This window comes from Erinaceus europaeus, chromosome 7 (assembly GCF_950295315.1).
Source record: "Erinaceus europaeus chromosome 7, mEriEur2.1, whole genome shotgun sequence".
Classification (NCBI taxonomy): Eukaryota; Metazoa; Chordata; class Mammalia; order Eulipotyphla; family Erinaceidae; genus Erinaceus; species Erinaceus europaeus.
The window spans coordinates 836146-860957 of NC_080168.1; the positions used below are offsets into that span (position 1 = coordinate 836146).

General features: G+C 57.6%; 2 protein-coding genes across 5 annotated transcripts in view; one reads left to right on the forward strand and one right to left on the reverse strand.

Moving 5' to 3' along the window:
* The window catches only part of HDAC4 (histone deacetylase 4), an 82059-nt gene extending 66262 nt beyond the window's left edge, over positions 1 to 15797 (reverse strand). For 3 of the 4 annotated variants that reach the window (XR_009550592.1, XM_060193567.1, XM_060193564.1), the window contains exon 1: positions 15576 to 15796. The gene's annotated coding sequence lies outside the window, so the exon portion shown is untranslated. Of the gene's footprint in view, positions 1 to 15575 lie in introns of all 4 variants that reach the window. The other variant, XM_060193565.1, reaches the window with a different exon arrangement.
* The window catches only part of ASB1 (ankyrin repeat and SOCS box containing 1), a 491590-nt gene that overhangs the window by 194413 nt on the left and 272365 nt on the right, over positions 1 to 24812 (forward strand). The gene's annotated exons all lie outside the window — the stretch shown is intronic.

Consider the following 24812-nt stretch of genomic DNA (forward strand, 5'->3'; position numbering starts at 1 on the left):
GGTCTCACGTGTGCAATCTAGAGAGCTGATCACATGAACTAGAGAAAGAAAGAAAGAAAGAAAGAAAGAAAGAAAGAAAGAAAGAAAGGGGGGGAGAGAGAGAAGGGAGAAAGGGGGAAGGGGGAGGGAGGAAGGGATAGAAGGAGCCAGCAAACTGTCTAATCTTTTTTTAATATTTATTTATTTTCTCTTTTCTTGCCCTTGTTGTTTTATAGTTGTAGTTACTATTGTCGTTGTTATTGATGTCGTCGTTGTTGGATAGGACAGAGAGAAATGGAGAGAGGAGGGGAGACAGAGAGGGGGAGAGAAAGACAGACACCTGCAGACCTGCTTCACCGCCTGTGAAGCGACTCCCCTGCAGGTGGGGAGCCGGGGGCTCGAACCCGGATCCTTACGCCAGTCCTTGCGCTTTGCACCACATGCGCTTAGCCCGCTGTGCCACCGCCCGGCTCCCCCAAACCGTCTAATGTTGTGAGAATTCAGGTGGTTCTCTGGGGACACAGGGCTGTGTTGGTGGGTGCTGTGTAGAATCAGACCCTGTCATCTCATAATCTTGAAACCTACTATCAATAAACAAATAATCAATAAATAGGCGCTCAGGCGGGGGAGAAAGCACAGGGGGTCTGCAAAGAGACTCTCCTGCCTGAGGCGCTGAGGCCCAGGTTCAATCCCCAGCACCACCATCAGCCGGAGCTCAGCAGGGCCCTGGGCTCTCTCTGTCTCTATCTCTCTACACAGGCACAATTAACATAAATAACATTTAACAAAGAAAGAAATAGGGCTGTGGAGATAGCATGGTTCTGCAGAGACTCCCCTGCCTGAGGCTCTGAGGTCCAGCCTCTCAGGTCAGGTCACACCCCAGCGCCACCCACATCTGCCAGGGACCTGCACTGTGCCAGGAGGCCCTTGCCTGCTGCAGCCCGACACCCCGTGTCCCCAGGAGAAGCCCGGCTCTGTCCCAGCCCCCATCTCCTCTAAATAGTCCTGAGCAACGTCCCTCTGCTGTGGGGAAGCCCCCTAGCCCCCGCCTGCTGTCGGCCTCTCCAGGGACACCATCCTTCAGAGTCCCAGCCCCCACCCGCCTTCTCTGCATGACCACCTCCGTCACCATGGGGGTGGGTGGGTGATGGGCTGAGCAAGGCAGCTGGGGGACAGGCCTGATGGGACAGGGCCAGAGGATAGGGGGCAGAGGACAGGGGGGGGCCAGGGGACAGGGCCAGGGGCAGGGGACAGGACCAGGGGTAGGGGACAGGGGACAGGACCAGGGGAAGGGCCAGGGGATAGGGGACAGGGGACAGGACCAGGGGCAGGGCCAGGGGATAGGGGGCAGGAGACAGGGCCAGGGGCCAGGACCAGGGGCAGGGGACAGGGGGCAGGAGACAGGGCCAGGGGCCAGGACCAGGGGCAGGGGACAGGAGGCAGGAGACAGGGCCAGGGGCCAGGACCAGGGGCAGGGGACAGGGGGCAGGAGACAGTGCCAGGGGCAGGGGCAGGGCTAGGACCAGGGGCAGGGCCAGGGCCACAGGATAGGACCAGGGGCAGGGCTAGGGGACAGGGGCCAGGACCAGGGGCAGGGCCAGGGGATAGGATCAGGGGCAGGGCTAGAGGACAGGGGCAGGGCCAGGGGACAGGGGGCAGGGACAGGGCAGTAGCTGGGATGAGGACAGGGGCCAGAGCAGGGTCTGGGCAGGAGACAGGGGAAGGGCTGAGGCTGACTCAGGAGTCCTCTGAGGGCAGAGCCATAAGCGCACCTGCCCCAGCGAGCAGGTGACATGACAGCCCTGTGAGCTCTGGGGTGGGGTGAGGCAGGAGTGGCTGGATAGAGCTGTGCCTGAAGCCTCCCCACTATCACTTTCTCCAAAACACCTCCCTGGGGGGAAAGCCTGCCCACAGCCCCCTTAGCCAGCCGAAGCAGCTCTGCTGGGAATGTCACCTTCCTGCTGCTGGGCTCTGGGGGCACATAGAGGACAGCCCAGCCGGGAGAGGTGTTCCCTGGCTGCAGGGCTGGACTTGGGCCGGGCCGACAAGCTGCCCCCCGGCTGGGCCCCGGCCCCCAGGGTACACAGTACCCACACCACCAGCAGCCCTCTGTCCCTTCCTCCTGTGCCTTGGCCGCAGCCCCTCTGCCCAGGCCACAAGGGTCCCCGGGTTCCCTGGCTGCAGCCCAAGGACATCTCTCCACAGGACCCACGGGTGGCTCACGGGTGGATCACTCTCGAACCTGGAGCCAGCCCTGTGGCTGCTGTGGCCTCAACCAGCATGGAGCCTGCTGATGGCATCCGGGATGGCTGGGGAGACCCTGGGGGGCAGTTGGGGTGTCCTGGGGGCAGCAGGGGGGTGGGGAGATCCTGGGGGGTAGTTGGGGTGTCCTGGGGGCAGCTAGGGGTTGCTGAGGGTGTCCTGGCGGTCGCAGGGGGATGGGGATGTCCTGGAGTGGCCAGGTGCCCTCGCCTGGCCTGGGGTGTCCCAGCTGGCGGGCAGTAGCACAGCCTGGTGTGAAGGGTGTCTGTGGAGACTCACAGTGACAGCGTGCTCTGCATGTGACCTGGTCCCCGGGGACACTCACAGGGGCCTGGGGAGGCTGGGTGACGTCAGAGGGCAGTGACACGCCCCTGCAGGTGACATTCTACCTGGAGCCCCCAGGAGGGACGCCCCAGACAAGGGCGGGACCCAGACAGCCTCACTGCAGCCAGGAAGCTGTGTGGACGCTGCCCTCTGGTGTGGGGACTGGGTGTGTGTGACCTCCCACCAGCTGAGGGCAGGAGACAGAGGACGTCCCGCCCACCCCAACCCCCGGCTCTCCGGGGTCCTGAAGGGTGGAAACTGCAGATGGGCTGGGGGTCGGGGGGGGGGGGGGGGACAGTTCACTACAGACACGGCAGAGCTCAGGGTGTAATAGGGCCCTCCCGGCAGGGGCGTCCTAAAGGACAAGGCCAGGTCTTCTCAGCGCACAGGGGACGCAGCGGCGGGGAGGCAGGACACCCAGCTCCCCACTCCTCCTTCATTCAGGGATGCTGAGACCACTCAGGCACCAGGGATGAACTTGGAGCCCCTCTCTGCAGGGACAGGCTGCACCCCCACAAGCCCGCCAGCAGCTCTGAGGAGTCCACAGGGTGAAGCCCCCACCCAGTGGCTCTGTTCCTGGTATTTGCGGACCACAGCCCGGCGCTGGGGCCCCCGGTCCTCATGATGCCGAGGCTGTGTGCGCGGCCCGTGGGCTCACGGTTCTCAGGGGCACCCAGCAGAAGCGCCCCTGGCCCCTGCTGAGATGCTGGATCCCCACTTCCTGCCCTGGTCTCAAATGCTGCATCGCGGGCAGGTGGGCAGACGGCACAGGGGTTCTGCAAGAGGCCCTCCTGCCTGAGGCTCTGAGGCCCGAGGTTCAATCCCCAGCACCTCCATTAGCCAGAGCTCAGCAGGGCTCTGGGGTCTCTCTCTCATTAAAATAAGTAAGATTTTTAGAAAGAAAAAAATAAGGCTGGGGAGATAGCATAATGGCTCTACAAAAAAAAAAAAAAAAAAAACTGCTCTGGAGTCTGTCTCTGTCTCTCTCATTAAAATAAAAAGTAATGATCCACAGTGGCTCAGAAGCCCCCACCCAAACACAACCCCCACCATGAATGGGATATGGAGAGTGAAAGCTGCCTTGGGGGCTTTCCAAATGTTCTCCACACCAAGGCCCTTGGACCCCAAGTCCTGACAGCACTCTGAAGGCCGGCCCACCCCCTCTGGCCCCAGTGCCACCCTCTTCCCTCCCTCTCCCGCCCCCACCTGTGTCCTCACTACCTGGGCACCCTGGACCCCTCCCCCACCCCCACCCAGGGTGCCACCAGCTGCCTGTTTGCAAACAGGAGCCTGCAGGGTGACTTAGGGACGAGGACCACGGAGGACGGACAGCCTCTGAAGACAGGCTGGGGTGGAAGGCCTGGATGGGTGGTTGACCCACAGCGGTGGCCGCCGGCCCCAGGTCACTTAGACATCACAGTCTGAGACTGGAGACAGCTGGGCCTGGGGGCTGGGTTGCTCAGTGGGCAGAGCACACGCCTTACCATGTGCAAAGACCCAGGCTTGAGCCCCCACAACACATGGGAGAAGACGGACAGCCTGGGGGGGGGGGCACTCTGGATGGCAGGGTGGGGCTGTGGTGCCCCCCCCCCCTCTCTCCCTATCTCCCTCTCCCTCTTTCGGAGCCTGAGCATTGTCTGGGAAGGCAGTCCTTGGTGGGATCACACACAGACCCTCTCCAGCACCATATTAAAAACACACACACACACACACACACACACACACACACACTAGGGAAAGATAGAACCAGCCTGGGAGAGGAGCCGGGCAGCGGCACACCTGGCTGAGCGCACATGACACCATGCACAAGGATCTGGGTTCAAGCCCCCACTCCCCACCTGCAGGGGAAAGCTTCACAAGTAGTGGAGCAGGACTGCAGGTGTAATTCTGTCATGGCCCAGGAGGTGGCTCGGTGGATAAAGCACTGGACTCTCAAGCTTGAGGTCCTGAGTTCAATCCTCAGCAGCACATGTGCCAGACTGCTATCTGGTCCTTCCTTTCTCTCTCTCCTCCTATCCCTCTCATTAATGAATAAGTAGATAAAATTAAAAAAAAGAAAAAGACACACACAGGCTTCTGCTCCCCATAAAGAATTTTGGTTCCTGCTCAAGGGGAAGATGACCACAGGGCTCTGAACCGCAGTTCCATCAGGACCCAGAGAGAAAAGGGAACAAGGAAGGACATTCAGAAGTAGTAACAGGTGGAGGTGTGACTTAGGAAGAGAAGGCAGGGCCAGAGAAAATACAGATAAATCTAGACAGCTGTAGGAATAATAGTCAGCCCGTGTCTGTGAGCTGGGAGAAGCACTGCAGTTTCCAGTGGAGGGGACGGGACACAGAGTCTGGGGGTGGGGCGGGTGGAGTTAGACCCCTGTGGTGACATAGTTTTGTAAATCAATATTAAATCACTAATAAAAAAAAAAATAGTAACGCAGCGGGTTAGCACACGTGGCTTGAAGCTCAAGGACCGGTGTAACAAGTCGGGTTCGAGTCCCCAGCTGCCCACCTGTAGGGAGTGTCGTTTCACAGGCGGTGAAGCAGGTCTGCAGGTGTCTGTCTTTCTCTCCCCCTCTGTCTTCCCCCTCCTCTCTCCATTTCTCTCTGTCCTATCCAACAACGACATCAATGACAATAATAACTACAACAACAATAAAAAACAAGGGCAACAAAAGGGAAAATAAAATATTAAAAATTTTTTTAATTTAATAAAAAATAAAGAGCTGAGGCTGAAGGGGCTGAATAATGCCACGAGCCCCCCAAAGTAGTGAGTGGGGGCTCTACTTGAGAAGCAGCGGGTGGCCTGGGGCACCACGGGCCCAGCGGCAGGAGTGGGGCCTTGCGAGCACTGAGGCTGGACCCCTCGCTCCCTCCCCGGCCACACACAGGAGTTTTAAGCCCCTTACTAGCAGCTCAGCCAGGGGGAGCTCTGGCCTGGGCTCTGGAGCACCACTGCCTGACTTCACATCCCTGCACCACACAAAGGTTTTGTTTGTTTGTTTGTTTGTTACTAATAGTTTGTCCCAAGACTGTGAGATGACAGTGGACAGCTCCACACCACCCCCACCCCCAGAGCTCTGTGTCCCCACCCTCCCACCTCCCAGAGACCCACCAGACTTCTCACAAGTCTTACACTTTGCTTGCTTCTGCTTTGGAGGGGTTTGTTGTTGTTGTTTTATTTATTTTGGCAAGTTGATGTGTCTGGGTCTCGAGATTCCACATGATTGAACCCACCTGGCAGCTGTCTTTCATCTGTTTACTTATTTTGCTAAAATAAGTAAATCATCACCTCCAGTTCCATCCATGGCTTCCCAAAGGACACAGTCTCAGCTTTTAGATCGCAGAGTAGTATTTCATGAAATGCATATCCCATCACTTTCGTGGCCAGTCATCTGGGGAAGGGCATCGAGGCTGCTCCCACGGTCTGGCTGCTGTGAACAGTGCAGCTGTGGACACAGGCCATGTCCCTCTAATCAGTGTCTGAGTGTCCGCCGGACACACGTCTCAGAGTGGGATGGCTGGGTCGTCAGGTGACTCCATGTTTGTTCGTCTGAGGACGGTTCACACGGTCTCCACAGGGGCTGCCCGTCGGCATCCCCCCAGCGGTGGGCAGAGTCCCTGTTCCCCGGCCGCTCCAGCACCTGTGCTCCCCTGCTTGTTGGTGGAGCCCTTCTCTCAGGCGGGAGACGGGTCTCAGTGTGGCTCTGATTGGCCTTTCTCCCATGATGGGTGAAGTGGAGCGTTTCTTCCTGTCTGTGGGCCGCGTGTCTCTTCTTTAGAAAACTGTCTGCTGAGTTCTCCGGCCCACTGTTTACTGGCTATTCTTGCTCCCCTGTAGCTCTGTGTGACTCTGTGACCATGTTTGGTATCCGTCGCTTGTCTGGTGTGTGAAGTGCAAATATCTTCCCTTACTTACTGGGCTGCCTGGTTCTCCTTGTGCAGTTTGCCTTTGATAGGCAGAAACTCTTTAGTGTCATGTCATCCATTTATTGACACTTGTCTACATTTTCCGTGCCTGGGGGGTGAGTCTTCAAACACAGCTTTGATGTGACGGTCCTGCAAGGTTTCACCAACATCTTCTTGTATATAGCTTAGAGTTTCTGCTCTAGTATCTAGGTCTTTAACCCACTTTGACTTGACCTTGGTGCGTGGTGTCAGGTGGGGGTCTAGTTCCCCTTTCCCGCATGTGGGTGTCCAGTTCTCCCAGCAGCACCTGCTGACGAGACCTCCTTTACCCACTGGATGGTCTGGGCCCCTTTGCCACATACTAGGTGCTTGTGTCTGTGTGGGCTCATTTCTGGGCTTTTCATTCTGCTCCACTGATCCAAGTGTCCACTTTCGCTCCAGTGCCATGCTGTTTTGTTTACTATTGCTTTGTAGTATAAACTGAAGTTACAGAGTGTGATACCTCCAGATTTGTGCTTTTGTCTCAGAAGCACTTTGGCAATTTGTGGCTTTTTGTGGTTCCACACAATTTTTGCACAAGCTGTTCAATATCCTTGAAAAATACTGTTGGCATTTAGATAGAGATTGCATGAAAGTTCTAGACTGCTGGCTGTGGGATGGCCATTTTAATGATGTTCATTCTTCCAATCCAGAAACAGCGAGTGTTCTTCCACTTCCCTTTCTTTCTTTCAGCAGTCCTTACAGTTTTCCTTGTAAAGGTCTCTTGCCTCCTTCATGAGATTTGCCCCTAAGGTATTTTGCCTTTGGGGAGTCTATTGTACAAGGGGTTACGTCTCTTCTCTTTCTTCTGACTCCTTGTTTGTGGGCAGAAATGCCATAGACATGTGCGTATTGGTTTTGTACCCTGCTACTCGGCTGAATTTAGTAATTCCATAGACATGTGCGTACTGGTTTGTACCCTGCTACTCGGCTGAATTTAGTAATTATCTCCAGTAGCGTTTTGGTGGAGTCTTTGAGGTTCTCTAGGTAGTGTCATGTCATCAGCAAAGAGTGATAGTTTGATATCTTCTTTTCTAATCCATATGCTCTTGATATATCTTTCTTGTCTGATTGTAGTGGCAAGGACCTCAAGGATTATGTTGAATAACAGTGATGATAGTGGGCATCCTCGTCTGACTCCTGATTTTAGGGGGATAGCTTTTGGCTTTTCCTCACTGAGAATGATGTTGACTGTGGGTTTGTTGTAAATGGTCTCTCTTATGTTGAGTAGTCCTTCCAGTCTCTGTTTCTGGAAGGTCTTCATCATAAGTGGGTGTTCAAATGCCTTTATGGTATCAATCAATATGACCATGTGACATTTTTCTTTTTGTTGACATGATGAATCCCATCGAAATACAAATGTGGAACCACTCCTGTTTTTCAGGGTTGAATCCCACTTGCTTGTGGTGAGTTGTTCTCTTGATATGTTGTTGGATGTGTCTTGCCAAGATCTTGTTCAAGATATTTGCATCGAAGTTCATCAGGGATAGAGGTCTGGAGTTTCCTTTTCTGTTACAGTCCCGTCCTGCTTTGGGGGAAGAGGTGATGTGTGGCCACAGAAGGTGTTTGGTTTGTCCCTCTCCCTGTGGTTGATTTCTAACCTCACTGCCTCTTGGTCAGAAATAATGCTTTTTATGATTTCATCACTCACATATTTATTCAGCCTGACCTTGTGTCCCAACACATGGCTGACCCTTGAGAATGTTCCATGTACATTGGAAAATAATGTGTATTCTTTGGGGGGGATGAAGTGTTCTGAATATGTCTATTAAGTTCACCTCGTCTCTGACTTCATTTAAGGCCTTTATGTCCTTGTTGATTTCCTGCCCCGATGATCTGTCTCTTGCTGTGAGTGGTGTGTGGAGGGCTCTAACCAGCACTGTGCTGCTGTCAGTGTCTCCTCTGAGACAGATATATCTGGATGCACTCATACTGGGAGCACAGATATTGTGTGACTACGTCAATAACAGGTGACTACGTCTTCCTGTTGGGTTGATCCTCTGACCAATCTGTAATGTCTGTGTCTGTCATTTTTCACCTTCTTTGCCTGAAAGTCTAATTTATCTGATATTAGGATCGTGATTCCTGCCCTTTTCTTTGCATTGCTGGCTTGGAATACTTCGCTGCAGCCTGTCACTCAGAGCTTCTGCTTGTCTTTTTTTTTTTTTTTTTTAACCAGAGCACTGCTCAGCTCTGGCTTGTGGTGGTGCTGGGGATTGAACCTGGGCCTTTGGAGCTTGTCTTTCTTTTGGATGTGTGGGCAACAGCTATGGAGACTCAAGAAGTCACAGATGTAAATTGGTGAGGTTTTAGGTGATTTTCTTCTTTTTCTTTCTTTCTTTCTTTTTTTTTTTTTTTTTAATTGGCCATTTTCTTCTAAATAGTCTTTGTTGCCAAAACTCAGACCCTGAAGCGGTGTGTCCCGGCCACAGATCTGATTTGGTGCTGCCGTCTCTGAGCTCACTCACCCTCTTTCCGTCCACAAGCCACGTTTCTGTACTCACCTGTGGCTTAGGTGGGGTTTTTTCCTTCTCTCTTTCTCTTTTTTCCTTTCCTTCTTTCTATAGCCATTTCTTTAACTTGGACCCGAAAGTGGTGCCAAGCTCCCAGTCAGCTATCGCTGAGTAGTGGCTTTTTATTTATTTATTTTCCCTTTTGTTGCCCTTGTTGTTTAACATTGTTGTGATTATTGATGTCGTTGTTGTTGGATAGGACAGAGAGAAATGGAGAGAGGAGGGGCAGACAGAGAGGGGGAGAGAAAGACAGACGCCTGCAGACCTGCCTCACCGCCTGTGAAGCGACTCCCCTGCAGGTAGGGAGCCGGGGGCTCGAACTGGGATCCTTACGCCGGGTGCGCTTAACCCGCTGCGCTACCGCCCGACTCCCTCTGAGTAGTGGCTTTTAGCCCCAGGAATCTGCCCCTCACCTGCTTTCTGTCCACGAGCCCCGCATGTCTGTAAACACCTGTGGCCCATCAGGTTTGGAGGAGAGCCTGGTGGTGTTCTCTCCAGCTCTCAGGTGATTTCGTTGCTTTACCGAGTCAATAGGGAGAAGGAAGGGCCGCTGGCCGCTCCACAGCCATGCCAGGAGGTCCTGACGGCAGGCACGGAGCTCCTCGTCTGGTGGCCCCGGGGCCCCTGGCAGGTGAGGGCCAAGGCCCGTCTCTGCCTGCTCTGTGTTGCCCCTCACTCAAGCCAGCCAGACCCCTGGGTTCCAGCTCACAGCACCCAGACGACAGGAGCCACAGCCTCAGGTTCCGTGAGGAAGCAGCCTAACAGATTCAGGTTGTGTTCCAGGGACGTGGGGGGGGGGGCAGTGCGGGGCAGGGTCGGGGTCGGAGATTCAGATAGACAGCTCAGCAGGGCCTGGCCCAGGCACCACATGCAAGAAACCAATGCACTGGGGGAAGCTTGGTATTTGGTTGGGAAATGAAACCAGTCCCTCCGCAAAGGGAAAAATCAAAGATGAGAGGGGAGAGGCAGCCAGGGGCAGGGCAGCACTCTGGAAGACGCGGTTCGGGGCTCAAACCTGGGACTCGTGTGGGAGAGTCCAGAGCTCCACCACTGTGCTGGCTGTACCATGGCTCCAGGGAACGGGAGGGCCGGGGCCACGCGGAGGGGCTGCGGCCGGCAGACCAGACGGGGAAGCCGGCCCCCACTCAGTGAGCCGGCTGGGCCAGCCCCAGGCCCCCGTGCCACTTCCCAGGGACACTGACCCCCAAACAAACACCAGGCTGGCAGAGCTGAGCCCCTCCCATCCCTCCACGGTGAAGTCAGGTGAGGACAAGCCAGTGCCAGCTTACTCCCGTTCCTAGAGCAGTCTCCACCCCCAGAGGGTCACTGTCATCACCGGAGACCCAGGGGCTCCCGGCTGGAGCACTGCGGGTCACAGATGGGTCTGTCAGACATCCCAGGGACTCAGACTGGACAAGGGCAGACCCCCCACACACACACACAGGCCTACGAGAGTGGTTCCCCCACCGCGGTTCTGCTTCCATCCTGCCCAAGCATCAGCCGGAGGGGAGGGGAGGGGAGGAGAGGGGAGGAGAGGGGAGGGGAGGGGAGGGGAGGGGAGGAGAGGGGAGGAGAGGGGGGAGGGGAGGGGGGAGGGGAGGGGAGAGGAGGGGAGAGGAGGGGAGAGGAGGGGAGAGGAGGGGAGAGGAGAGGAGAGGAGAGGAGAGGAGAGGAGAGGAGAGGAGAGGAGAGGAGAGGAGAGGAGAGGAGAGGAGGGGCTGGCGTTCAGAGAGCAAGCCCCGCGCGTCCTGCTGAGCTCTGGCTGATGGTGGTGCTGTGGATTGAACCTGGAACCTCGGAGTCTCAGGAAAGAAAATCTCTTTGCAGAACCACTATGCTGTCTCCCCAGCCCTATTATTATTATTATTATTATTATTATTATTATTATTATTTTATTAATTTTACCCTGAGCCCTGCTGAGCTCTGGCTGATGGTGGTGCTGGGAATTGAACCTGGGCCCTCAGAGCCTCAGGCAGGAGAGGTTTTCTGCAGAACCCTGTGCCATCTCACCAGCCCTAGGGGAACCATTTACAACGCCTGGGCGCTTTGGAGGGTGACTCGGGGGTCCTGGCACATCGCAGGTCTGTCTCACTGTCACCTTCACAGGGTACCCACCGCGTGCCAGGTCCCCCCGTCCACCCCCTTAAGTCGCGCAGAGGCCGCCAGCCGGGGACTTCCCGAGGACAGCCAGCAGGGGATGCATAGCCTCCTCTTAGTGCTTCCTGGGAGCTCTTTGCTTAGCAGCAGCCGCGCAATGAACAAGCACATCTTTCCTCTAGCTTCTCGAGCTCTCCCTCTCTCTCCCCTCCCTTCCCCCTTCCCCCATCCCCCATCTCCTGCCGGGGCTGTCTCTCTGGCTCTTGCTCAGTGTGTGAAGTTGGGGAGATAGAGTCATCCGCTTCACAAAGCCTGTGGCCTGCGGATGCTTCCCTCCAGCGAAATCTTCCAAGGTGATGGGCAGACAGGACATGGCTCCTGTGTGGAGCTGAGGATCCAGGAGCCCCTGCACCAAGCATGTTTGTGTGTGTGTGTGTGTGTGTGTGTGTGTGTGTGAGAGAGAGAGAGAGAGAGAGAGAGAGAGAGAGAGAGAGGCAGCTGGGCAGGGCCCTTCAGGTCCGTGGCCTCTTGACAGCATGAGAAAACCAGGCCCTGCCCTCCAGGAACACAAGCCAGGTCCTCAAGGCTCCCCCCAAAACCCACCAGGCTCTCATCTCCTCTCAGGGGGCTACAGTCCTGGACTTCAGGGCCACCCCCTCACCCCCAGCCCAGGAGACAGGACGCCATGCACCAGGACCCCAGAGACAGCCTCTCACTGCTCTCGGTGTGGTGCCGGCCTCCACAGAACGGGGACAACGGGCACCCTGGCTGGGGACGACACCTGATGGCTGTGGCTCATGGCCCCGGAAGGGCTCACAGGAAGGTGTGGTGCCCTGCAGAAAAGGTGCCCATCCCCTGCTCTCTGAGGGCTGATGTTGGCCATGGGCTGTGTCAAGCGGGCCACCACGAGGGGTTGGACAGGTAGTCCTTGGTCCTTCCTGCCTGGCAGCAGAAAAGGCCTGATGCCCCCACAGGGGCCACCCGTGCCTCGCCCCTCTCCCCTTAGCCATGAGATCTCCACGAAGAGGAGGCTGTGCATCCCCTGCTGGCTGTCCTCGGGAACAAGTCCCCGGCTGGCGGCCTCTGCGCGACTTAAGGGGGTGGACGGGGGGACCTGGCACGCGGTGGTTACCCTGTGAAGGTGACAGTGAGACCCGGGATGTGCCAGGACCCCTGTGTCACCCTCCAAAACGTCCAGGCATCGTAAATGGTTCCCCTAGGGCTGGGGAGATGGCATAGGGTTCTGCAGAAAACCTCTCCTGCCTGAGGCTCTGAGGGCCCAGGTTCAATTCCCAGCACCACCATCAGCCAGAGCTCAGCAGGGCCCTGGTCTGTCTCTCTGAATGTGCCCCCTTTCCTGGGAGGCTGATGCTAGGGCTGGCCAGGAGTGAGGGCTGGGCCACGCAGGGGCTCTGCCAGCCCATGTTGCCAGCTATGCAGACACAGCCCACGACTGCCTCGAGTCCGCAGAGGTAGCCCGGCTGCCTGGAAGTTCAAGGCCGAGTGCCCCGGGCCCCCCAGCCCCCACAACTCACTGGCTGGAGGCAAACACAAAAACTGCCCCCTAGGACTAGGGATCTAGGGGGCACTTCCTGGGCTATAATGGCAAAGTTGGGGGGTGGCCTTGGGCTCCCAGCTGTGTGGGCATCCGGCCCTGGGCCCCAGAACATGCCCCCTCACCCCTGCCGGCTGGGCCCCCACATCAGGATTCAATCTCTCTGGAAGCCCAGCCGTTTCCAATCCAATCCAGCAACAGCAGAACCGGAATCGGGGAGCAGCCAGGCGAGGCAATTAAGACGGCTCTAAGCACCCCCCCACCCCGTCCCCTGCAACCCTCCCCCCACCAGAGCTTCAAAGGCTGGGGGGGTTCAAAGGCCTCGCCAACACCCCCGCTATGCTACGGAGCCTGGTTCGATTACTGGGCGTAAATACAGGGCCTCTGAAAGGCAGGGAGTTCTATGGAAATTAAACTGCAGTCACCCCGCTGCGTGTGGAAACTTCCAGAAGGGGGAGTCCTCTGGGGCAACAAAGAGAGGGGTGCCTGCACAGAGCTGGGGGGTGGGGGAGCAGAGCTGACCGCTCGCAGCTTGGGGGGTGGGCAGGCCTGCCTAGGAGGAGGAGGCAGTCTCCCTGGCTCGGCGGAGAAGGTGCTGACCACAGAACATTCTCCCGGCTCAGGAGCTGCTCAGGCCACATGTGTCCTTGGTCCCTGAGCCCTGCAGCCAGAGAGAGGTCCACAGCCCCCCCCCCCCACACACACACCCCCATATGCAGGCACAGCAAGTCCCCTCGGAGGACAGCCTCCCCTCCATCTGCCGCGCCCGTCCGCCCGGAAAGGCTCCCTCCCTCCCTCCCGCCGCTCGCTCTTGAGCAGGCAGGCAGGCAGGCAGGCAGGCAGGCACTCATCTTCAAAACAAAAAGCCCAGGACCGTGCCGCCAAGGAGCAGCCGCCGTGTTTTCGGGGGAAGACTCTCCCTCCCACACAAATGGGAGCTCACTCGCTCGCTCTCTCAGCTCTCTCAGGAACGTATCAGCGGGGCGCGGGGTGTCAACTCTCAATCAGTCTCCAGAGCAGATGGGTGGGCAGGGAGGCCGAGCCCGGGAGCTACCTGAAGGCAGCCGGAGGCAGGCGGGCATCCCCCCCCCCCCCCAGTTTCCCGGAGCACAACTCAATCCTGCGAGGAACTTCCACCCGGGTGGCGTTCTGCCTCTCAATGATAATGGAGTAATTGCGTTGCCATGGTGACTGCAAAATTCTGCAATAACTTTTGTTGCTTTGCAATCGCTGGAGTGGATATTTGTGTGCACGCAAATTAGGAGAAGCTGCGCTCTGGGCTCCGGCTGCTTCCCCTCCGGAGGCCGGGTGCAGACGCCAGCCCGACGCCCCGCCACGGCCTCGGCCTGGGCCGGCATCTCGGCTCCCCGAGGCCTCCACCATGATCACAAAAGGAAAAGCGAAACCTGGCCCCGGGGCCAATCCGCCGGCACCCCGGCCTCCGGGGCCAGGCCTGGCCGGCGCTCACAGTGGCCGGTGGGGATGGGCAGCACGCACCGCCCAGGGCCAGAGCCCTCGGCATTCCCGCCCAGCCAGGCCAGTGGGTCCCCGGATCCCCCGATCATCCGCAGAACAGGGCTCAGAGGCCAGGGTTGAGTTCAGCAAAGTCCCTGGTTCTCCGATCATCTCCGGGGTGATTTCTGCCCCCACTGGGCAGGCCATAAAGAAAACACTCTGGTCAGGATGGGCTACCGGGGTGCCCTGCCCTGCAGTCTCTGCACACGGGTGTCACTGGGTCCCACCTTCCAGGAGCGCTAAGGGAGGCGTCCAGGGTGCTGGGCTGGGCAGCGCCTGGTGAAGCCAGGCCACGGGAGGTGGCACCCCGCTGGCACGGCGGACCCCGACATGACCCCCTGGCCCAGGTGCCAGGCACACACAGACTGACCAGGCCCGAAACCCCGAACCAGCCCAAGAGAAACCAGACACCCAGCCCCCGCGTGGGCTGAGCCCCCACTGACAGGGGACTCTTGTAGGAAGCGGGTCGCCCGGGGCCAGAACCAGACCTCCAGCTCTGACCTAGCCCCCACCAAGAACTGGCACACACCGGGCCCCCAAGTGGACTGGCCCCCGAGCACAGGGACCTGGTCACACATGACGGCCAGACCTCCTGCACACGAACTGGGCCCCAGACATGGACCAGGCCTCCAACGCCAACCAGAAGGGGCACGGCCCGGGCCTCCCGCACACGAACCGGACCCTGCAGGGTCTAGGCCCTGGCACCAGGCAGGCGGACCTGACCACCGACAGGACCCGCGCTGGCCAGGCCCCCTCAGGGTGAAGCCCCAGCGAAGACCAGAGCCTGCACAGACAGACCAGGCCTCCCGCACACGAACTGGACCCGGCGGGCACGAGGCCCCCGGCACCACGCCAACTGGACCTCAAGCCGGACTGGCACTGACCAGACCCCACGGGCCAGGCAAGAAGTGGCTGCATCTGCGACAAGTCCCCGGGCGGGTGGCGACCCCCGGCCCCTCCCTGGTGATGCCCCCTGATCCCGTTCCCCAGCCCCTCCTTGGTCCCCCTGGCCCCGGTCCCCCTCCCCGGGCCCCTCTGGTCCCAGCTGCCCTGGCCCCTCGCCCCTCCCCGACCCCCGGTCCCCCATGTCCCCTCCCCGCCCCCGTCCCTCTGTCCCCCGTCCCTCTCTGTCCCCAGGTCCCCCTCCCCGGGCCCCTCTGGTCCCAGCTGCCCTCGCCCCTCCCCGACCCCCGACTCCCGGTCCCCCATGTCCCCTCCCCGCCCCCGTCCCTCTGTCCGCCGTCCCTCTGTCCCCAGGTCCCCCTCCCCGGTCCCCGTCCCCCTCCCTGGCGGGGCGCGGCCTGGCGGGCGGCGGGGCCTGTCGGGATGTCGGGGTGTCCGGGGCACCGTCCCCGCGTCCACCTGCGCCCGGGCGGCGGCGGTGCTCACCTGGGCGGGCGGGCGGCGGCCGGGCCCCCCGCGCCGCATCTCGTCGGCGGCGCCTCCACGGTCACCTGTGCTCGCGGGCGCCGCGGCCTGAGGGTCACCTGGGCACCCGGGGGCGGCGGGCAGCGAGCGGCGGGCGGCGGCAGGGACCCGGCTCCCGGTGGCGGCCCCACCACCTCCCCTCCTCATTCACAAAAAATTGACCCACGTTGAACCATGATGCGGCTCCCCCCTCCGGCGCCCAGCCGCGCGCCCATTGGCCTGCGCCGCTGCCCGTCAGCCGCCGCGGCCCCGCCCCCCCGCCGGCGGCCCCACGCCCATTGGCCGCGGCCGCCTTGCATCACCTCCCTTCACCGGCCCCGCCCCCTGCCTGGTTTCTAATGAAGAGCTCGTCAATTACCGCTCGGCCCCGCCCCCCAGCACTGGTGCGGCTTCCCATTGGCCAGGGGCCCGCCCCCCTAGTCCCGCCCCTCTCCCCGCGGCGGCCAACCGGCGGGCCCGAAGCCCTAGGAATGGCCGCGAAGCCCCGCCCTCCAAGACTCCCCATTGGCTGCTGGAGCTGCCCATATCCCGGGGGCGGGGTTACGAGAGGACGCCGCAGGCCTTGTTGTTGGGCGCCCGGGGTTGGGGGACGCGGCGTCGGGGCAGAGAGTGGCTGCGAACACGACAGGGCTCCGGGGTCCCGCACTCGCAGCCCCGGGAGCGTCCCTGCGCGTCCAGGCCGGGGCTTCTCAAGCAGCCACCCTGGGGGCTGGGCTAGGCAGCACGGCCAGGCCTGGCCGCCATGTTGGGGCGGGGCCGCGGTCACGTGGAGCGCGTGCCCCGCTGACGCAGAGGTGACCGGCGGCAGTGCGCAGGCGCGGCCCCGCCCTGGCCCGCGGCGGGAAGGAGGGCTCCGGGGGGCGGGGCCAGGTGCAGTCCACCTGGGCGGGCGGCCGGGACCTCTGCTCTCCAGTGCGTGGGAGCTCGAGAGCGCCTTCCGGCGGGTGTGCGCGGAACACCTGCACCAGGGGTGCATGGAGCATCCCCGCCAGGTGTGCCCGCGATGGCAGCACCTGCACCAGGTGTGCACAGGGCTTTTCCACCTCGTGTGCATGGAGCCCCGCCCTCCAAGTGTGCACAGGGCCTCGCCCCCCATCTGTGCACGGAGCCCCGCCCTCCAGGTGTGCACAGGGCCCCGCCCCCATCGGTGCACAGGGCCCCGCCCCCCAGCTGTGCACGGAGCCCCGCCCTCCAGGTGTGCACAGGGCCCCGCCTTCCAGGTGTGCATGGCGCTGCAGAGCCTGTGGCCCCCAGCCCCCAGCCCCCAGGTCCGCCCCAGGAGCCCAGGCCTGCCCAGGGAACGCAGTTCTTTGAGGGTTGCGTCTTGAGAGAATGAAGTCTTTTTTTGTTTTGTTTTAACCAGAACACTGCTCAGTTCTGGCTTATGGTGGTGCTGGGGATTGAACCTCGGACTTCAGAGCCTCAGGCATGAAAGGCCTTTGCATAACCTTTATGCTGTCTCCCCAGCCCTGGAGAATGAAGTCTTCCCAGTCAGGCTGCTACCTGGGCTCTGCGACTGGTGTGCCCTCGTGTGAGACTTCATGACGGAGGGGAGGGGCCAGGTGGCTGCCCACAGAGGAGACCCGATAACCAGAGTGTCAAATACTGACTTGGGGGTGGGAAACATAATGGCTGTGGAAAAGGCCTTTCGTGTCTGAGGCTCTGAGGTCCCAAATTCAATCCCCTGCACCATCATGAGCGAGGCAGGGCTGGGCAAGACTCTGGTAGAATAAATAAATAAATGGGGGCAGGGGGTGGGAGAACATAGTGGTGATGCAAAGAGACTTTCATGCCTGAGGCACCAAAGTCCTAGGTTCAATCCCCTACACTACTATCAGCCAGAGCTGAGCAGGGCTCTGATCCAAAAAAAACAAGAGAGAGAGAGAGAGAGAGACTGCTTTGTTTTCACAGGAGAGAGGGAAGCCAGAACTCCCTCTCCCCACACAATGTACAGGGGTGACGGGGAGCCTGGAGCCTTGAGCAGCTGGTGTGTGCAGCTCTGTTCCTGGAAAGCCGATTCCAGGGAGGCCACTGTGAAAAGCAGCCCAGGCTGGGACTCCCCTCCCAGAGCGCCCGGTCAGGTGGCTTAAGCCCCCGGCAGGCACCACGCTGGCCTGGAGACGGACGCCTGCCCCTGACCTGGGACTTGGTCGGGGGAGAATGAAAAGCAAGGGTTTAAACTGTGACCCTATGAACTTAGGATCTTAGAAATCACCATCTATTCCATATGTCGGGGGGGAGGGATTAGACTAGATGTCTCAAATTTGCGGACTGCTAGATTTCAGTTGAGTGTCTATTCCAGGGGGAGAGAAAGACAGACACCTGCAGACCTGCTTCACCGCCTGTGAAGTGACTCCCCTGCAGGTGGGGAGCCGGGGGCTCGAACCGGGATCCTTACACAGGTCCTTGCGCTTTGTGCCACGTGCGCTTAACCCGCTGCGCTACCGCCCGACTCCCATTTTATTCAAATTATTAAACTGATTGAATTCAAACACTGGGATTAAATTGTTAAAGCACTTCTAAAAATAACTTTTTTTTTTCATATACCAAATTACAGGGCCGGGTACACACATGTTACAGTGTGCAAGGACCCAGGTTCAAGCCCCAGCCCCCACCTGCAGGGGGAAAGCTTTGCGAGTGGTGAAGCAGGGCTGCAGGTGTCTCTCTGTCTCTCCCTCTCTATCACCCCCTTCCCTCTCAATTTCTGGCTGTCTCTATCCAATTCAAATAAAGATAATAAAAAAAATTTTTTAAAGAATCAAATACCAAATTACCTACAATCTTAGACCAGGAAGATTGGAATCAACTGGTCCTGTCAGTATCTAAGACTTAGGTATTTGTAAATGACGTAAATCATGGTGAGGTCCTGTATGGTATAGCAAATCCTAATCATGGGATTTTCAGAGTAAACCAAACTCCCAAATAGGTTGGTTATAATAATAATAACTGCCTATTGTGTTCTTAAACCCCACGACAGCAAGGAACCTTCTTCATTCTCTATAAACCTCTATGCCTCCCCGTCCTGGAACCTCTGGGGCTTTGCTTGTGTTTCTTAACCCCCTACCCCGTGGTCCTGCGTCTGCTGACCACAACTGAATGGGTGCAGCCAGTGTCACCTTGACGTGTCCCTTGGGACTGTGTCCAGAGACACCAGGCCTGGGATGTCGACCCTCCAGCTCCAATACTCTGCGGAGACCTTTCCTAACACATGGGACTACCTAGTTCTGTTTCAGACGGCGCACTACCTAACAAAGTCACAGGCCGTCAGTGTAGACCAGGGCCTCAGGGGCAGGTGAGCTGCACATGTGGCCACACTTAGGGGACATGCAGTCGTAGTGCTCAGGACTCTGCTGTGAGTCCGTGACATAGACTCCATAAGTTCAGCAGCCAAGTGGAAAGATCTGAAGGCACCATAAACCATCTAAGCCAACACGTTCTACTCGGGATAGACACCCCCTGCCCTGTGCCCACTTCACTCAACTAACCACACCGAACGAAAGTGAGGACTTGGCTGCTGGTGGCAACAGGGCGAGCTGGACGCCCCTGCTGGTGAAAAGGAGAGAGCCCTGGGTCGCTCTGCCCCTGAGACCTCAGGACACACCCACCAGCCATGGGGAAGGGTCAGCGGTCACTGTTTCCTTTAGACCTGAGACCTGGGCTCGCTCCAGTCTCCCGGCCCCAGGGGCTGTCTTGAGAAGGTGCCAAACATTTGGACTGCAAGGAACAGCGCTACTCCATGGGTTATACTTGAAGAAATGTTCAAGTCTTTTTTTAAAGAATATTTTATTTATTTAAAAATATTTGTTTTATTGTTGTAGTTGTTGGATAGGACAGAGAGAAATGGAGAGGGGAGGGGAAGACAGAGAGGGGGAGAGAAAGAAAGACACCTGCAGACCTGCTTCACCGCCTGTGAAGCGACTCCCCTGCAGGTGGGGAGCCAGGGGCCTTGAACCACCGGGATCTTTATGCTGGTCCTTGCGCTTTGCGCCATGTGCACTTAATCCGCTGTGCTACCACCCGACTCCCATTTTACTTATTTTAATGAGAGAGAGGACAATGATAGATAGATAGATAGATAGATAATAGATATCAGAGCCCTGCTCAGCTCTGGCTGATGGTGGTACTGGGAATTGAACCTGGGGCCTTAGAGTCTCAGGCAGGAGAGTCTTTTTAAAAAGTTTCTTTTATTTATTTGTTTTATTTTATTTATTTTATATTTGAGAGAGATTCAGAGAGAGAGACAGAAAGACAAAAAATGCCAGAGCCTTGCTCAGCTCTGGCTGACAGTGGTGTGGGGGACTGAGCAGAGTCTTTTTGTAGAACCACGATGCTGTCTCCACAGCCTTCTTCTCTCTTTTGTTTTATTTTTTTTATTTCGATTTATTATTGAATAAAGACAGAGAAAAATTGAGAGGGGAGGGGGAGATAAAGAGGGAAAGAGACAGACACCTGCAGCCCTGCTCCACCACTCATGAAGCTTCCCCCCTGCAGGTGGGGACCAGGGACTTGAACCCAGGTCCTTGCTCACTGTAAAATGTGCACTTAACCAGGTACGCCACCACCTGGGGCCCTTTTTAAAAAAAATATTATTTTAATGAGAGAGTGAGACAGACAAGAGCCCTGCTCAGCTCTGACTGATGGTGGTGCTGGGAGTTGTACCTGGGACCTCAGAGCCTCAGGCATGAGAATGTTTAGCAGAACCATTGCACTGTCTCCCCAGCTTGTTGTTATTATTATTGACAATTAGTGGTTTTATCCCCCAGAGCCCTGCTCAGCCCTGGCTTCTTATAGTGGTGCTGGGGATTGAACCTGAAAGTCTTTGCAAAACCATTGTGCTGTCGTCTCCTGTCTCCTCACCTCCAACACACACACACACACACACACACACACACACACACACACACACACACACACACACTCACACAGTCTTTTTTTTAATTGCTAAGACAATGAATTTCTTGTAATTTTTTATTATCTGTAGTTATTCATTTGATAGAGACAGTCAGAAATTGAGAGGGTGGGGGAGATGGAGAACATGTCATATGAAGGTATATATTTAACAATGTTCACAAAAGAAATCTGGCATGTGGCTGGTGACCCTTGGAGGAAAGGAGAAGTGGACAGAGGAATAAAAACACAGCTCTGGTGTGAAGATGTTCCCGGGCCCACGTGAAGCGCTCCTCGGGGCTCCAGCACCCCGGGCACATTTGACAGAATTTTCCAGAAAGGCCACAGGCAATGGAGGGCAGGGGGGCAGAGCCCAGGGCTCAGGGGACCGTGGCCCTGCCCTGTCCAGTGGGGCTGGACAAAGGAGCCGGGGACCACTCCCCACTCTGGGGGAGGCCGTGAGGTGGCATTGGCTTAGCCGGGGAGCTGCTGGAAGGGGTCTGGGAATGGCCGCGGAGGAGGAGGCCGCTGCTGTGTCCAGGCCTAGTGGTGCCTGGGGGGCTCCTCCCCACCCCCGGCACGGGGCCCCTGGTGAAAGCAGGGGGCTGGGAACCCCTGTGGGCAGAAGAGTCCAGCTTACCTGTCTCTGGAGAGGTAGAGGTTGGGGCTTGTGTCCGTCCGTCCGTCCGTCCGTCCATCCTGGGGCTCTGTCTTCTAGGGATCTTGTGGCTGCAGAGCTCCGCCCGGCAGAGTGCTGCACAGAGGGGGCAGGGCCGGCAAGACAGCTCACCCGGGAAGGCACCTGCGTCAGCATCCCTGGGACCCAGGTCCAAGCCCCCAGTGCACCTCAGGGGAGCATTGTGGTGCTGCTGGGAGCTTGGGTGCTACGGTCTCTCTGTGTGTGTCTCTCTCTCTTCATCTCTCTCTCTCCCCTTTCCCTCTTTCCCTTCCTTTTTTTCTCTCTTCCTCTCTTTCTGTCTCCTTCCACCCTCTCTTCCTTTCTCCATCTGAAAAAGGTAAACCCTCAGACACAGTATAGAAATCCTGCCCTGCTGGTGGGAATGTCAGTGGCCCAGCCCCTGTGCAGAGCAGTCTGGAGACTCTCAGAAGGCTAGAAGGGGACCTGCCCTGTGACCCTGCAGTTCTCCTCCTGGGGATAGAGCCTCGGGAACACAACACACCCATCCAAAGAGATCTGTGTCACCTGTGTTCACAGCAGCACAATTTGTAACAGCCACAACCTGGGAGCAACCCAGGTTTCCAACAACAGATGAGTGGCTGAGACAGCTGTGGTCTAGATACACAACAAAATACTACTCACCTATGAAGAATGATAAGCCACCTTCTTCACCTCATCTGGGATGGAGCCTGAAGGAATCCTGGGAAGTGAGATCAGCCAGAAGAGAAGGGCGAACATGGGACGATCTCACTCACGGACAGAAGCGGAGACACCAGAAGAGAAGGGGAAACAGCAAGCAGAACGTGGACTGGGTTTGCTGTCTTGCACCAAAGTGAAGGACTCGGGCGGGGGGGGGGGGGGCTTTCAGGTGCTGGTGCTGATGGTGGAGTAGGCCCTGGGCTGGGGGGAGAGTGTCTGCAGAAAACCAACAACTGTATTTACTATCAACCATTACTTACCCCCAGTACCCAATAAAATTTTCTTAATTGCTGGATAAATGAAAGTCACAGAGGTTCTATGGAAAAAGAAAAGACCTGGCTGGCATTTCTGAAAGGCAGCAGAGTGGAAAGAAAGTGTTGTCGGGTGTGAGGGAGCCCTGCGCCATTCTGTCCACCATGAACATGGGATGAGGCCCGTCCCCAGGGAAAGGGTCAGCCCCGACTGCCGGGGGCAGCGTCCACCTGGGGAGGCGCAGCCAAAGAGAAGGGACCCTGCGGCTGGGCCCTGGTGTACACAGTGTAGTGCAAGGACCCGGGTTCGAGCCCCCGGTCCCCACCTGCAGGGGGAAGTTCACGAGCAGTGGAGCAGGGCTGCAGGTGTCTCTCTGTTCCTCTGTCTCAATTTCTCTGTGTCCTGTCAAATGAAAACAGAAAGAAGATGGGGGGAGAAGTGACCCTCAGCGTCCGAGGAGCCCACAGGGAATGGTGAGCAGATCACTGACCCCATGGCCCCACGTTCTGAGAATCCCTAGGGGCCGGGGTGGGAGTGCCATGACCCAGAGAGGGTCCTTGGACACCTGGGCTCTGGGGGGCTGTGCCGGTGCCAGAGGGGAGGCACCTGGGGTGGGCAGGGGGCTCAGGGGAGCACACAGCATCCAGCTTCCCAGGGGAGGGCTGGTCCCCGGGTACGGGAAGCAGGGGTACCCGATTTATTTGGGGAGGGGGTGGGAGGTGGGGGAGCGGGGCCTGTGGTGCACAGAGGTGTTTACAAAGCCAACCGTGGGTGGGGGTACAGGAGCGGGCAGGCGGGCCAGGACAGGGTCTGGCCTCCTCCTCTTCCTGAGACAAAGGGCTTTATCTGCCATCTGGGGGGTGGGGCTGACGCGGTTACGTAGCTGCCAAGATTCCAGGAGAAACAATTTCTTCCATTGAGGACACGCGTTACACAGACTTGCTATTGTCTCAGGGGCTTGGGCTCTGTCTCCCCCAAACACCTGCCCCACACCTGGGCCGCCCCAGAGCTCTCTCTCTCTCCCCGCTTACGCCTGCAGACGCCGGGCAAGGCCTATTCCTGTGTCACCCCACCTGCTCCTTGTTTTGCCTCCCGGGCCCCACACCTGAGTGAGGTCACCTGCCACTGTCCCCACACTGACTTCTCCCACCAAACGTGCCCCCCCCCCCAGTTCCGCTCACGTTGGAGAAAACGGCAGAACGGCAGAACGGCAGTGAGATCTCATCCTTTCTCAGTGTCATGTAGTATTCCATTGCTTCTCTTCCTTTCTTGGTGCTGTATAGTATTCCATCCATTTTTCTAGGCGATCATCTTATCTTATCCACGAGTTTGCACTTGGATGGATGGGCTGATCCTACAGTTTTCTGTAACAGGTTACAATTCCACACAGCACACAGTCCCCACCACCAGAGTTCCATGTCCCATCCTCTCCACTGGAAGCTTCCCTATTCTTTTTTTTTTTTTTTTTTTTGCCTCCAGGGTTATTGCTGGGGCTCAGTGCCTGTACCATGAATCCACTGCTCCTGGAGGCCACTTTTCCCCCTTTTGTTGCCCTTATTGTTGTAGCCTTGCTGTGGTTATTATTGTTATTGTTTATGTCATTGTTGTTGGATAGGACAGAGAGAAATGGAGAGAGGAGGGGAAGACAGAGGGGGGAGAGAAAGACAGACACCTGCAGACCTGCTTCACCGCCTGTGAAGCAACTCCCCTGCAGGTAGGGAGCCGGGGGCTCGAACTGGGATCTTACACCGGTCCTTGTGCTTTGTGCCATGTGTGCTTAACCTGCTGCGTTACCGGCCGACCCCCTCTTCCCTATTCTTTATCCCTCTGGGAGCATGGACTCAAATTCTCTATGGGTAGCAGAAGATGGATTTCTGGCTTCTGTCATTGCTTCTCCACTGGACATGGGTGTTGGCAGGTGGATCCACACCCCCAGCCTGTCTCTGTCTTTCCCTAGTGGGGCAGGGCTCTGGGGAGGGCAGGTTCTGGGACACAGGGGTGAGGCGTCTGCGTTAATTGTTCTTTTAGTTGCTCTGGTGCTGAACTTAGTCTGCGAGGCTATAAACGCTTTAGAAGGGAACACTGATCCCTCTTCAGAATCTGCTTCTACAGGACCAGAGAGAAATTCCTGTAGGTGGTGTCTCTCTGTCTCTGTCTGTCTCTTTCAGAATGCAGAGCTGTCTGTGAGCAGTGAATAGAGCAGTGAGTTCTACCACAGGGAGAAAGAGTGCCGTCCCACAGCACACCAGGGCTCCCTCTGCCCAGCCCCAGGCCCCAAGGTCACCGCCACTCTACGCCTGGGCTGGGTGCTCGTCTCCTTCTGAATTTGTTCTCTTGACTCCCCGGTGAACCCCGAATCCTTGCAGATGTAAGGGAGACAGACAGACACCCCCCCCCCCACGGAAACCACAGGACACCTCTCAGCACATTCCCAAGCATCAGGAGTAAGCAGTGCAGGCCTCTGCTTTGACCAAAGACTGACTGAGTTAGAACAAAGCTATAAAAAGATAAGTTATCTTGTGCCCAAGAACTAGAGGTCCTGGGTTCAATTCCAGGCACCACCATGGGCCAGAGGTGAGCAGTGTCCTGGTGCCTCTTCCCCTCCCCCCAAATAAATAAATCTTTGGTGGAAAAAAGCAGGCTCAAAGTATACGGCACGCAAACTATTAGAAGCAGTGACC